General features: G+C 49.6%; 1 pseudogene and 1 gene segment (V, D, J or C); both read left to right on the top strand.

The window, feature by feature from the left end:
• LOC149120180 (Ig heavy chain V-A1 region BS-5-like) overlaps positions 1-15,544 on the top strand; it is a 480,385-nt gene that overhangs the window by 300,214 nt on the left and 164,627 nt on the right.
• Positions 420-15,245, top strand: LOC149120183 (vinculin-like; annotated as a pseudogene).

The raw sequence follows: 15,544 nt of genomic DNA, 5'->3' as shown, positions 1-15,544 counted from the left end.
GGTGGTAGCACGGACTACGCGAGCTGGGTGAATGGCTGAATCATCATCTCCAGCGATAACACCCAGAACACGGTGTCTCTGCTCATGAACAGTCTGTCAGCCAGGGACACGGCCACGTATTTCTGCGCAGGAGGCAGAGTGAGGGGCCCTCAGTCAGAGCCCAGAAGCGAACCTCCCTGCAGTGGTGTGCGGCTCCACCAGGGGGCGCGCAAGACGCACTGAGTCCAGATTCTGGTCCTGCTCAGGCACAGAGGGAGATGAAGCCCTGGTTTCCTGTCAGGGATTTGGGTTTCCTCTCCTACAGTTTTGAGGGAAGACTTCTACTTCATGATTCTGTCCCTTACACTGACGCCACTGACGTAGAGAAGCTTGATGTGACAGGAAGAAGTCCTAAATGGACACATTCAGGTTCGTGAACGATGACAGTGGTCACCAGGATCAGAGATGCAGGACTATCTGGGGACCTCGTGAGTGTTGTCCAGTCTGACTCAGGACAGCGTTCTCAGGGCACTGCCGACTTTAGGACAATTTTAGTTTTCCCTTCAAACCCAGACAGACCCGAGCGAGAGCCTTGATTTGCTACCTCAATTTTATAAGTCGTCCCTACCTCCTGTCAGAGCAGCCTCTGAGCTGAACTGCATCAACCGTCTTATTCTAAACTGTGGGTGTTCTGAACTCACTTTCTACAGACTTTATACCCAATCTCCATTTCACCTTTAATCCTGGAACAGTCTGTGGTCCCTGTGTGAACATCACAGCACTCAGGAATGTACTGCAGCTCAGCTGTGTCTCAGGCTGAGCTTCTGCAGGCACCTGGGAAGCCTACAGGGACTTCCTCATCCTCTAGGTCCTGGGACCCTCCTGGGGGGCTCCCTGCATGAACTCAGGAGGGAAATGCGCTGGACATTAGCAGTCAAGGTCATAACTGAATGGAAAGTGTTGGGTGTGCCCTTCCAGCTGATCTGGTTCTGCTCCAATGTCGTGGGACCCCTGCACCTGCTGTGGTTCAGGGAGAGCAGAAAGTGGGACACACAGAGGCTGTGCACTCTGGGGCTGGAGTCCACATCACGGGGAGCTGTGTCTGTGGCTCCAGCATGATGCCCAGTGTCCTGAGGCTGAACCACAGATACAGGAAGAGCCAGTCCCAGCGACCATGTGTCCAGACTCCCTGCTCTTCACTCCATGTCTATGCTGACTGTCGTCATCAATCCATTTGGAGTCTTAGATCAGTTTTAGATGGGAGACACCCAGGCTGCATATCAGAGTCCTGGACAGAGCCCATTTACATATTTACCACACTTGTACTGACAATGCAACCTGGAAGACAGTAGATGATAGATCTGTTATGAGGCCCCATCACCAAGGTGGGAACACTGATGCAGTTCCATGCTCCTGGGTTCCAGCTGCCAAGCCTTGAGTACACTGCCTTTATTTATCATCTCCATAAAACATGGCCAACACAACACCAGTATTCAGAGATCTGAATCTTCATGACTGGCTATTGTTCATCCTTTTATCCCATGTATGTAGCATCACATATCATTTGTCTCCCTGGCCTGGATGGTTAGCAGAGTGTACTTTTGCTGACATAATATCCTAGGCACATTTTTCTCCAGGAACATTAAAGTTTTCCAAAATTACAGAATTTCTTACTCTGTACTGCATATAAGCTTCCTTTTAAAATGAAACTTTGTCCATTTCTTCATTTTCCATTCTTTCTTCCATGAGATGTTACTGGATCATATGTGTGAACTCTTTTGAATTATGGTGCCTTAAATGAACAAGCGACTACAGAGGTGTTTGCCACAGTGACTGCAGATCACATATACACCTCCCTGGGATTTCATATTCATTGTACCATGCAATGGTGCTTGAACATCATGTAATAATTCTATTTCTCAGTTTTTGATGCTTTTCCATAACGGTTTTACTAATTAACCTGACACAGACTTGTACCAGGGTTATCATCTCTCTCTACCTATAAAACATGTCAGCTCTGGTATGTCTGATAATAGCCATTCTAACAGGAGCGATGGGATGTCTCATTGTGCTTCTAACATGGACATACACGATATTCCCAGATTTGTAGCATTTTATATGCTTGCCTTTATATCTTCTTTTAAAATTTATAGGTGTAACATAAATTTTAAAATTCATCATTTTATTGGCCGGCGCCGCAGCTCACTAAGCTAATCCTCCACCTGCGGCACCTGCACCCTGGGTTCTAGTCCCGGTTGGGAGCTGGATTCTGTCCCAGTTGCCCCTCTTCCAGGCCAGCTCTCTGCTGTGGCCAGGGAGTGCAGTGGAGGATGGCCCAAGTGCTTGGGCCCTGCATCCGCTTGGGAGACCAGGAGAAGCACCTGGCTCCTGGCTTCGGATTAGCTCGGTACACCGGCTACAGCGGCCATTGGAGGGTGAACCAATGGTAAAGGAAGACATTTCTCTCTGTTTCTCTCTGTAATTGTCCACTCTGCCTGTCAAAAAAATTTATCATTTTATTTGAAAATTTGTCTGTCTGTATTTTTCCAAATCCACTAAGAGATGGAGACTGACAGTGATCTTCTAACTACTGGGTCATTTTCCCAATAGCTACAAAAGATTCATATGGTCAGGCAACAGCCAGGTGCTTGGAATTCTGTCCAGGGTTCCCACGTGGGACTGCTTGGAACCTCACCTACGGCCTGCCAGGGTGTGCTTAGGCAGGAATCTGAAACAGGAACAACCTAGGACACAACACTAATCATCCTGATACGGGAGGCAGGAATCCCTCAGGCTCACTCCAGTGCTGCTCGTGTCACCACCTTATCATCACTGCATTTAAGGAATTGATTTCTTCCCTTGGGATTCAGTTGCTTGAGATCATTCAACATTAGGAAAAAGGCTCCTAATCATATGTATAATTAATCTTCAATATACTTTAAGTATCTATTTTATTTTAAAGTCAGTGTTATACCAAGAGATGACGAGACCAACAGATGGAGAGAGAAGATTCCCTCCACTGGTTCACTTCCTGAATGGCTGCTAAGACTGAGGATGGCTCAGCCAGAAACCAGGAGCCTGGAACTTCCTCCAGCTTCCCAAGGGGCTGGAAGGGGACAAACACTTGGGTCATGGTAGACAGTGATCACAATTGCACTTCCTACCACTGTGAGTTCAAGCTTGTGGATAGGATATACAACTAGTGTCACATACTATGTGTCCACATATACCTGCATTATTTCTTTTAGTATGTATGCTCCAGGCAGACCCACATTTCCTAATGACAGAACAATCTCATTCCTAATACTGAATAACATTCCATGTCCAAATGGGAAAGGATCCATTCACTGTTTTATGCACACTTGCTTTTTTGTAGACTGAACTAGTGTCAACAAAGCTGCATAGCTGAACCCAGGACTGTGGATTAATTGTGACTCAGTGACTAAATATCCAGTGCTTGACCTGAACTCAGAGTCATGGTTACAGAACAAGGAAGAGGGGGGAACAGGGGACAGCTGATACCAGGGCACAAAGCACCACTCACAATAAGGAATAACTCTGCCCACACCACAGTGGGCTGACTCAGTTCACCACAACCCACGACAGGTTCCACGAATAACTAGAACTGAGGCCTCCAGGCATCCCAACAGAGTGATGGAAAGGAGGTGGAAATGTGCATGACACTGAGTTGATCTGTGCCCATTTCTACCATGCACATTCCAATAGCACACAAACCCCACTACCATGTACAGTGTTCTGTGTTCAGGAACAGTTTTAAACTAAGGCAATGGAGGAATAAGGAAACAAAACATAGTTAACCTTAAAAATGTACTTGCAGTCTCATCTGTTTTAAAGTGGGCGACAGGCATTAGGACAAAATTGGCTAAGTCCCCACTAGGGACACCTGAGTTCCCATCAGAGAACTGACTGAGCCCAGCCTCACGGCTTCCCACACTTTTTCCTGATAATGCATAATCAGAAACTATAGATGACGCTACAAGCAAAGGAGCCCCTACCATCAACGCTGGAATTACAGACACAGTTTCTCGATCCAGGGTTCAGAAAGACTAACTCCCAGGGGTCATAGGCATTTGGGATGTCTGGGCTGTCAACCCAAAGGCAGAAATCTCCCATTGCCACCTTTTCTGTCTATCTCTACATTTCTGTCTCTCTCACCCCTTCTCTCTCTATCACTGTCCCAATGTCTATCATACAGATGATAAGGAATCAATGGTTATTTAAATAAATGAATGACATGATATTGCTAACACTGGATATGAAGGGTACACACATATTAAAATGAAACAAGGTCATTGCCTTCAACTTTTTAAAAAAATGATAACATAAAAATTCACATGATCTAAATCCTATCATAGCCATCACCCTACACACTCAGGTCACCACGTCTGCCCTGGGCCCTGTCCTGTCTGAGGCATCTGACCCCATGCCTGCTATATAGGGGCAGCACATGCAGATAGGGCCTCCCTCTGCCCATGAAAACCAGCCCAGCCCTCACCCTGCAGCTCTGGCACAGGAGCTCCAGCCCCAGGACTCCCAGGTGTCCACTCAGTGATCGCACTCAACACAGACGCTCACCATGGAGACTGGGCTGCGCTGGCTTCTCCTGGTCGCTGTGCTCAAAGGTAATGATGGAGAACGCGGGGCACTGAGTCTGGGAGAGGACGTGAGTGAGAGACACAGAGAGTGTGAGTGACAGCTTCCTGACCATGTCGTCTGTGTTTGCAGGTGTCCAGTGTCAGGAGCAGCTGAAGGAGTCCGGAGGAGGCCTGGTCACGCCTGGAGGAACCCTGACACTCACCTGCACAGCCTCTGGATTCACCATCAGTAGCTACCACATGTGCTGGGTCCAACAGGCTCCAGGGAAGGGGCTGGAGTGGATCGGAGACATTTATGCTGGTAGTGGTAGCACATGGTACGCGAGCTGGGCGAAAGGCCGATTCACCATCTCCAAAACCTCGACCACGGTGGATCTGAAAATGACCAGTCTGACAGCCGCGGACACGGCCACCTATTTCTGTGCAAGAGACACAGTGAGGGGCCCTCAGGCTGAGCCCAGACACAAACCTCCCTGCAGGGACGCGCGGCTCCACCAGGGGGCGCAGGAGACGCACTGAGAGGACTCAGACCCATGCCCAGGTGCATTAGGAGGTGAATCGCTGGCTCCCGTCCGGAAATTGGGGTTTGTGGTCCACTAAACCTTTCCTACGTTCCGATCTGCATGGATGATTCTGTCCCTAACACCGATCACTGAGCAGAAGTTTTGGTATCACGGGAAGACGTCACATGAACAAAATGGAGTCGTTTCTGGAGGAATGAATGACATCTCTGGGGTCCCCAGCATCTGAGACCTGAGGGAGCTCTGGGCACCCGGGGAGGCTTTTCCCGCCCGAGTCACTGAAGAGCTCTCCGTGGAATTCTCTGATGACGTCATCGGGGACCCCGCTGAGAGCCCAGGGGCAGTGTGGAGCCGGTCAGGGGCTATGGATGCTGCAGTGTTTCACATCCATGCCCTCCCCTCCTGCACAGCTGGGCCCCCGAGGGACAGAGCTGACCCCGTGGTCCTAGTCCCTGGGGCTCCCGTGTCCATTCTCTACAGCTGTGCCCTCGTCTCCCTTTCACTTCCTCACCCTGAACTCACAGGTTGAGGTCCACGTGCTCCAAACCCCAGGTCAGGGATTAACCTGCAGCTCAGGAGTGGCTCAGGCTGTGGCTCCTAGAACTCCTGCTTGTTCTTCCTCACTCACGTCTCCTGGGATCCCCAGACCTGCTCTCATTTGCAAGCAGAGGTGGCCATTGGTAGTGCAAGGGCTCAGACTCATGGAAAACACTGGGTGTGGAGAGGTCTTGTTCCCCACACTCTGCTGGCCTTGTCTCCATCTCAGGGAGACCAGCAGGTGGGACAGCCCAGTGAAGTCTGCACTAGAGTCCAGGTGGTTCTGGACTGTGTCCCTGTGAGCCCACCAATGATCCAACCCTGGAGCTGCATCCCTGCTGCATGAAGGGCCTGCCCCAGAGACTGTGTGTCCAGAGACCCCGACTCCTTCCTCCAGGGACTGCCCGCACCTGTTCTCAGCCATGCTCCTCCTCCTGTGGAAGCAAAATCATCCTTGCATCTCTCAACTCTGTCGTCATCAGGAATGAACAAATTTTCTGCTCTTCACCAGGATAACTGCATCAACCCCATGTGTTTACTAAATGTCTCCTGCAAAAATGCAATTGTTCTCTCGTGTAGGATTCCTACAGAACCTGACGCAATTCTCTCAGCTGATGTAGAAATGACTAATTCGGAGTGGCTTCCTGTAAATCTGGAGACACAGGTAAGTGTTGGTTTAAGGTGGGAACAGAGCAGAGGCTGAGTGTGGTTCTTTGACTGTTTTATTCTGCCTGTTAGTACCATCATGCAGTACCCCAAGAGGAGGTGTATGGAGCAATAAGGTTTATTGAGCTCACATCTGTAGAGGCTTACGTCCAGGATCAGACAGTGAGAATGTTGTGCCATCAGGCATCCTAATATTGTGAACATCATACAGTGTTCAGGCATCCTAACATTGGGAACAGGGATGGGAGGGACCCCATCCCCACACAGGACGTCAGACGAGACCAGGGCTGACTCTAGCAGCACTGTGCTCTATGCAGAACCTGAGGACCCAGGAGATCTACTGTGATCTCCTCCAAGAGCAGATTCCCCAGAAATGAACAAATCCCACTAGGCCTCACTCGCAGAGCTCCCCCACTTCTCCCACCCTGGAATCACTCCAAAACACACACACCTTTGAGGACACACTCTGCCACAGGCAGAGGAGGGAGGTTTCCTTCCACACACATTGTAGGCCTGATGACACAGAACCTGTTGTTCAGGATGAAGCCAGTTGTGTAAAACAGGTATTTTGAGACGTTAGAAGACTCAGGGCCAGTTTTAAACACAGCTCATGCAGACAGTCCTTTTGTTCCTTTGGGATACAGGCTACTGATCATACATTCTGTATGAAAATAGTTACTTCCGTGTGTGTGTGGGCTGCTCACTTCTCATCGGTCCACTTGCAGTATAGAAGCTCTGTAGTTTATGCAGCATCATCTGAAAAGGTTTTCTTATATTGCCTGAACTCTGGAGATCCAAAAGGGAAATCATGGACAGACCACTATCAGGGAGATTCTGCCCTGTTTCCTTCCAGTAGTTGTACAATGGAGTTTGCATCTGATGTCAGATCCTGGTTATTCCATGCTTTTCATGTAAACATCCAGACCATGCACCCCCTGCCAGTGCTATCATGTTAGGGCCATGCTCAGCACTGATGCTGTGAGGACAAACCACATCCACCCCCATAGGCTGCTCCCAGCATTCTGTGTGGTCCTGTTCAGGGCACTGGAGACCTCAGCTTCCTCCATGAGGCCCTGACATTGAATCCACTCATGACGTGGAGTCGTCACTGGATGCACTCCCCAGAGACGATGTCATTCCATGTCTCCCAGGCACCTGTGCTAGTTTTACTCAGTGGTGGTCAGTGTGGGGGTTGCCAGGGACAAGGACACCTGATCAGACCTCCTGACTCAGTGTTCAGCTGCAGGCACTGGGGTCCCAGCTGTGTGGCCCTTCCACCTGTCCTTACCCTCATGCAGAGGAAGAGCCCACCCCTCCACCAGGTCCTCTCCCTCCTGCTGCTGGACCCTGTCCCCGACTGTCACTTCCCCACGTGCCATGGTTCTCCTCCCCAGTCCTCAGCTTTGGGGGTGGAGCCATCCCCTGAAGGTGCAGACTTCTGTGTCTTGGGGGATCAGTGCTGGCACAGTGTCTGGGGTGGACTCTGCTCACTAACATTTTCTACAGGATCCCACCAGGACATTGGTCATGATGGTTTCCTCCTGCAGGTGAATCACTTTCCTACTCAGTGGACACAGAGGAGCAGGGTCTGGGGTATTGAGGCTGAGGATGCTGTTCCTGCAGAGCCGTGAGCAGAGCCAGCACTGCTTGGTGTGCGTGTGTGGTCTCTCCAACTGAGCAGCTGAAGGCTGCATGTTAGGTGGAACTTACCCTCCATACTTGATGCACGGAGCCTCCCATCATGCATGTGGGGACCTCACCACCCAGTGATCCCATTGAGAGGGGCTCTAGGGAGGGGACAAGGCCATGAGGGTTGCTGCCTGCATTGAAGGGAATATGAACCTTAGAGAGACCCTCCTATACATTTGTGGTTCCTGGGGCTGCAGGAACAGGAATCTGGTGTTGGGCGCTACAGTCACATGTGAGACCCTTGCACTCCCTTGGGGGAGGTGCACATCTTAAACAATGCAACTTTCATTTTATTATTTACCTTATATCCATTGAATTTGATAACAGTTAAGATTAATGCGCTGCACATTTGTGCAAAATACAATATACTTACTCTAATTTATTTCAGTTTTTCTCTTATCAGATTTTCAGATATTTTGGTTAAAAACTAAGAAACCCTCATTCACCTGTGCCCTACAGGACCTGCAAATTCAGTGCCTTCAACTTCTGCCCCTGGCAAACCTACATGATGCTCAGCACTGAACAGGATGAATCCATTGTGAAGGAGCCCAAAGGGGCTCAGGCCTTAATGTGACAGGAGGAGGTGGGCCAGGGCAGGGTGACACAGGGGCAGTGGGCAACACTGCGGGATGTCATATTTGCTCTTGGTGTAGTTGTGATGAGGAGTGAGAGAGGCACAGGTGAGTCGCACTCACCACACACTTTCAACATGTGGGGCTGCCTCTGTATCTATCACAACTCGACAGCATTGGGAAGCAAATTGCCCAGCAGAGAAATTGTGAAGAACAGACAGACACCAGCACGTGGAACACCACACTAAGATGCACCTGTGTGAAACCTGGTCCTTTATTCATCTGTCTGTCAAAAACAGAATCCAGCCAAAGTGCTCCATGTTCATGAACTAACTGTTCTGAAGGAGGTCACTGTAGTTGGAGATGGGACTGCAAATGTCTAGACATGGCGCCCTCAGATCGCTTGGACACATCCCTCAGACTTCATATTCCCTGTAAGCAACAGCAGGATTTTTTTTTGACAGGCAGAGTGGACAGAGAGAGAGAGACAGAGAGAAAGGTTTTCCTTTTGCCGTTGGTTCACCCTCCATTGGCCGCCACGGCAGGAGCCAGGTGCTTCTCCTGGTCTCCCATGGGGTGCAGGGCACAAGCACTTGAGCCATCCTCCACTGCACTCCGGGGCCACAGCAGAGAGCTGGACTGGAAGAGGGGCAACCGGGAGAGAATCTGGCGCCCCTACCGGGACTAGAACCTTATGTGCCGGCTCCGCAAGGCGGAAGATTAGCCTAGTGAGCCATGGTGCCGGCCAGCAACAGCAGGATTTGGCAATTTTTAAAAAAGGTAGAGACACACAGAGAGAAGTCTTCCATCCACTGGTTCTCTCCCCAGTTGGTCACAATGGCCGAAATTGTTCCGATCCGAAGGCAAGGGCCAGGAGCTTCTTGGGGTCTCCCATGTAGATTCAGGGGCCCAAAGACTTGGGCCATCTTCTACTGCTTCCCAGGCCATAGCAGAGAGCTGGATGGGAAGAGGAGCAGCTAGGACTAGACCGGCGCTCATTTCAGATGCCGGCGCTTCAGGCCAGGGCTTTAACCCAATGTGCCACACACCAGCTAAAGTATGAGATTGGTGAACTTTTGGGGTGGGAGTTCACGGACTGGCACTTTTTGGTCCATAACTGATATTTCATTGGTGTTAATATCCAGCACACAGGTGTTTTGATGTGTACTCAATTCTTAACACACACACACTAAAACCTAAAAAGCCATGCATTGCTTTTTTAAAAAAAGTTATTTCAATGACATTCGACTTCAAATTTGGAAGAAACACATTCATGTGCCAGTATCTTCAAAGATTGCTCTTACATAAATCCTACCCAGTCACAATTTAACATCATATACACGAAAAACTCACTATTTCAACCCTTCACAGCTGTCGCTCCCCGTCTTCGTGGAGGAACGACACAGGACCCCGCGCTGTTCTTTAGTCTGCTCGGCCCTTCCCGGGTTTGCTGCTGGTTCTTCCCGGGTTGGCTGCTGGTCCTTCCCGGGTTGGCTACCGTCCCTTCCACCTCCGTGGAAGGGCAGTTCCCCCTGCCACATTCCCCACTTCCGCAGGGGAGCGGCACACCGCCGGCCGGCTCTCTCGGGGGCTGCACAGGTGTTCCTTCAATAGATGTTCCCCTTAGATGTTCCTGGTGCATGTTGTCTCTCTCCTCCTTTATAGTCCTCTTCCACCAATCCCAACTCTGCTACCCACACGCCGAGTACGCTGCTCTCCTCCAATCAGGAGCAGGTCCTACAGTTTATTGGTTGAACTGGAGGCAGCTGAGCAGAAGCTGTTTCTCCCTTCTCAGCGCCATATTGTGGGAGAGCAGATGCATAGAATAAGTCTTAATTCCAGTAACTTAGTCTAGTCCGAGTTGCTCCCCACAACAGCACATTAACAAAATCATTAGGAAAACTGGACAACCACAACCAATGACGGTACAGAGCGCACATCGCTCCTGGAGCTGTTAGGTGGAGTAGGAAGTCCTGTGTGAGGAACAGAAGTGTAGAGTGTGGAGGTGCCTCCTACCAGACTAGAGCCCCTGGACACAGCACAGCCTGTCTGTGATTCCTTCAGTAACTGTGCACGTGTTCAAGGGAGGTATCACTCATGCCAGTATCACATTTCTGTGCTTGTGCAGACACAACACAGGGGCAGGCACTGTTGTGCAGTGAGCTGAGCCCTTGTTGGGAGCCCACACCCTGTGTTGGAGTAATGGCTCAAGAACCAGCCTCTCCACCTCAGGCCCTCCTTCCTGCTTGTGAAAAAGTAAAGGTGGGGCCGGTGCTGGGCCATAGTATGTTACAGACCAAATCTGCAATACTGGCGTCCCACATGTGCAACGGTTCAAGTCCCAGCTGCTCTACTTCCAATCCAGCTCTCTGCTACAGCCAGGGAAAGTGGTAGAAGACGGCCCAAGTCCTTGGTTCCTTGTACCCGCATGGGGATCTGGAAGAAGCTCCTGGCTCCTGGTTTCCAAGCCGCCAAGCTCTATCTGTTGTGACTAATTGGAAGTGATTTCTCTCTCTCTCTCTCTCTCTCTCTCTCTCTCTGCCTCTCCTTCTCTCTGTGTGTGTAACTTTGACTTTCAAATAAATAAATAAATGTTCAAAATATAAATTAAGGGCCCGAGCCAGGGCTCACTTGGCTAACCCTCACCTGCAGCACCGGCATCCCATATTAGTGCCGGATTCTACTCCCAGTTGCTCCTCTTCCAGTCCAGCTCTCTGCTGTGGCCCAGGAGGGCAGTGGAGAATGGCCCAAGTGCTTGGGCCCTGCACCCACATGGGAGTCTCTGGATTCTCCATCAGTAGCTATGCAATGATCTGGGTCCGCCAGGCTCCAGGGGAGGGGCTGGAATGGATCGGAACCATTAGTACTGGTGGTAGCGCATACTACGCGAGCTGGGCAAAAGGCCGATTCACCATCTCCAGAACCTCGACCACGGTGGATCTGAAAATGACCAGTCTGACAGCCTCGGACACGGCCACCTATTTCTGTGCCAGAGACACAGTGAGGGGCCCTCAGGCTGAGCCCAGACACAAACCTCCCTGCAGGGACGCGCGGCTCCACCAGGGGGCGCACAAGACTCACTGAGCGCAGATTCTGGTCCTGCACAGGCGCAGAGGGAGATGAAGCCCTGGTTTCCTGTCAGGTAATTCGGGTTTCCTCTCCTGTAACAGTTTTGAGGGAAGACTTCTTCTTTTATGATTCTGTCCCTGCTACTGAATTCCTGACACAGAGAAGTTTGATGTGACAGGAGAAGTCCTATATGAACCAATTCAGGTTCAGTGGTCTCCAGGATCAGAAATGTGGGTCTATCTGGGTACAACGTGAGTGTTGTCCACTCTGAGTCAGGACAACGCTCTCAGGGCACTGCCGACTTTAGGACAATTTTAGTTTTCCCTTTCTACCAGGACAGCTGAGGCAGGGTTCTTGGTCTTTATAAATCAGCTATTTAAGTATCTGTAGCCTGTCAAAAGGAGCAAGTGTGCTGAACTGAACCAACCTTTGACTTTACATGTGGGTGATCCACACAAATTTTCGATAGACTTTATGCTCGATTTCCATTTCCCTTTAATCCTGGAACAGTCTGTGGTCCCTGTGTGAACGTCACAGCACTGAGGACTGTACTTGCAGCTCAGCTGTGTCTCAGGCTGAGCTTCTGCAGGCACCTGGGAAGCCTACAGGGACTTCCTCATCCTCTAGGTCCTGGGACCCTCCTGTGGGCTCCCTGCCTGAACTCAGGAGGGAAATGCACTGGACATCAGCAGTCAAGGTCATCACTGAATGGAAAGTGTTGGGTGTGCACTTCCAGCTGATCTGGTTCTGCTCCAGTGTCATGGGACCCCCTGCACCTGCTGTGGTTCAGGGAGAGCAGAAAGTGGGACACACAGAGGCTGTGCACTCTGGGGCTGGAGTCCACATCATGGGGAGCTGTGTCTGTGGCTCCAGCATGATGCCCAGTGTCCTGAGGCTGAATCACAGCTGCAGGAAGAGCCAGTCCCAGCGACCATGTGTCCAGAGTCCCTGCTCTTCACTCCATGTCTATGCTGACTGGGTCATCAATCCATTTGGAGTCTTAGATCAGTTTTAGATGGGAGACACCCAGGCTGCATATCAGAGTCCTGGACAGAGCCCATTTACACATTTCCCACACTTGTAACGGACAATGCACCCTGGAAGACAGTAGATGATGGATCTGTTATGAGGCCCCATCACCAAGGTGGGAACAATGATTCAGTTCCAACCTCCTGGTTTCCAGCTGCCAAGCCTGAGACCACTGACTTTATTTATCATCTCCATGAAACATTGGCCAACACAACACCAGTATTCAGAGATCTGAATCTTCATGATTGATCATCGTTGACATTTCATATTCATGAATGTTTTATAAATAAGAATTGAGTATAGCTCTATGAGGTACAATGATATGTGTGGACAAAATGAATGCATATTGAGTGGAATTATGAAGTCAGACTTGCTGACACGTTCATACCTCAACACATGTTTTTGGTGGAGTTCAGCTGTCTCCTGCTTTTAGGATTTTCCACTCACAATATTCTCTTAAGCTCTGTCACCATGCTGTGCAGGAGATCTCTCAGTGTGTGGATCCTGTAGGACTGAAACTCTGACCTTGGTCCACCATCACCTCTGTTCCTCCCTCGCTCAGACTTTGGTCTTCACCACTGTACTTCCTGCCTCTGTGCCTTCAGCTTTTTTTCCCATGTAGGTAGCATCACATATCATTTGTCTCCCTGGCCTTGATGGTTAGCGGAGTGTACTTTTACTGTCATATTATCCTACGCACATTACTCTCCAGGGTCATCCAAGTTGTCCAAAATTACAGAATTTCTTACTCTACTGCTTCTAAACTTCCTATTAAAATGTAACTTTGTCCATTTTTTTCATTTTCCATTCTTGCTTCCATGAGATGTCACTGGATCATATGTGTGAACTCTTTTAAATAAACAAGGAACTGCAGAGGTGTTTGCCACAGTGACTGCGGATCCCGTGGACACCTCCCTGGGATTTCATATTCATTGTCCATGCAATGGTGCTTGAACATCATGTAATAATTCTATTTCTCAGTTTTTGATGCTTTTCCATACGGTTTTACTAATTAACCTGACACAGACTTGTACCAGGGTTATCATCTCTCTCTACCTCCATAAAACATGTCAGCTCTGGTATGTCTGGTAATAGGCATTCTAACAGGAGCGATGCGATGTCTCATTGTGCTTCTAACATGGACATACACGATGTTCCCCGATTTGTAGCATTTTATATGCTTGCCTTTATATCTTCTTTTAAAATTTATAGGTGTACCATAAAATTTAAAATTTATCATTTTATTGGCCAGCTCCATGGCTCATTAGGCTAATCCTCCACCTGCGGCGCCTGCACCCTGTGTTCTAGTCCTGGCTGGGGCACTAGATTCTGTCCCAGTTGCCCCTATTCCAGGCCAGCTCTCTGCTGTGGCCAGGGAGTGCAGTGGAGGATGGCCCTGTGCCCACATGGGAGACCAGGAGAAGTGCCTGGGTCCTGCCTTCGGATCAGTGTGGTGCGCCAGCTGCAGCGGCCATTGGAGGGTGAAGCAATGGTAAAGGAAGACCTTTCTCTCTGTCTCTCTATCTCACTGTCTACTCTGCCTGTCAAAAAAATTTATCATTTTATTTAAAAATTTGTCTGTATGTATTTGTCCAAAACCACAAAGAGACTGGGACTGACAGTGATCTTCTAACTCCTGGGTCACTTCCCCAATGGCTACAAAGCTTCAGCTGGGTCAGGCGACAGCCAGGTGCTTGGAATTCTGTCCAGGGCTCCCACGTAGGACTACTTGGAACTTCACCTATGGCCTCCCAGAGGGGCTTAGACAGGACTCTGAAACTGGAACCAAACTAGGACACAGCACTCAGCATCCTGACATGGGAGGCAGGAATCCCTCAGGCTCACTCCAGTGCTGCTCCTGTCTCTACCTTATCATCACTGCATTTAAGGAATTGATTGCTTCCCTTGGGATTCAGTTGCTTGAGATCTTTCAACATTAGGAAATAGGCTCCTAATCATATGTATAATTAATCTTCAAGTTATTTTAAGTATCTATTTTATTTTAGCCTTCACAGAATGCCAGGGAGGTGATTAACCAGCCAATGATGATGGCTGCCAGGCAGCTCCATGATGAAGCTCGCAAATGGTCCAACAAGGGCAGTGACATCATTGCAGCAGCCAAACGCATGGCTCTGCTGATGGCCGAGATGTCTCGGCTTGTGAGAGGAGGCAGTGGTACCAAGCGGGCACTCATTCAGTGTGCCAAGGACATCGCCAAGGCCTCGGATGAGGTGACTCGGTTGGCCAAGGAGGTTGCCAAGCAGTGCACAGATAAGCGGATTAGAACCAACCTCTTACAGGTGTGTGAACGAATCCCAACTATAAGCACCCAGCTCAAAATCCTGTCCACAGTGAAGGCTACCATGCTGGGCTGGATTCCCATCAGCAACAAGGAGTCTGAGCAGGCCACAGACATGCTGGTTCACAAAGCTCAGAGCCTCATGCAGTCTGTGAAGGAGACTGTGTGAGAAGCAGAAGCTGCTTCAGTCAAAATTCGAACAGATGCTGGATTTACACTGCGCTGGGTTAGAAAGACTCCCTGGTACCAATAGGCACCTAGCTGGACATGGTTGGCACAGAAACCCCTACTAAATAGAAGGAAAATGATCAAGGCCCAGGAGACACCCATAGGTGCTGGGGCTTGAATGCCACAACCTGGCCTGACATCAGAAAGGAATGGAGGCCTCTTCATATTAGAAACCATTTATACTCTTTTGTCATGGATGCTTTGAGATGTGTCTCCATATAAAGCCTGTATTCTCAAAACACAGTTATATTCATGCACACTCTATCCCAGTAGGCATGGGTTTCTGGCCCATGGACTTCACCTAAGCTCAGAATCCAAGTGAACACTAGCCAGACACCT

This window comes from Oryctolagus cuniculus, chromosome 20, assembly GCF_051225735.1.
Source record: "Oryctolagus cuniculus isolate XC-2025 breed Fujian yellow rabbit chromosome 20, ASM5122573v1, whole genome shotgun sequence".
In the NCBI taxonomy this organism is placed as follows: Eukaryota; Metazoa; Chordata; class Mammalia; order Lagomorpha; family Leporidae; genus Oryctolagus; species Oryctolagus cuniculus.
Note: the sequence above shows the minus strand (reverse complement) of the source record. Positions and strands in the feature narration are given on the sequence as shown.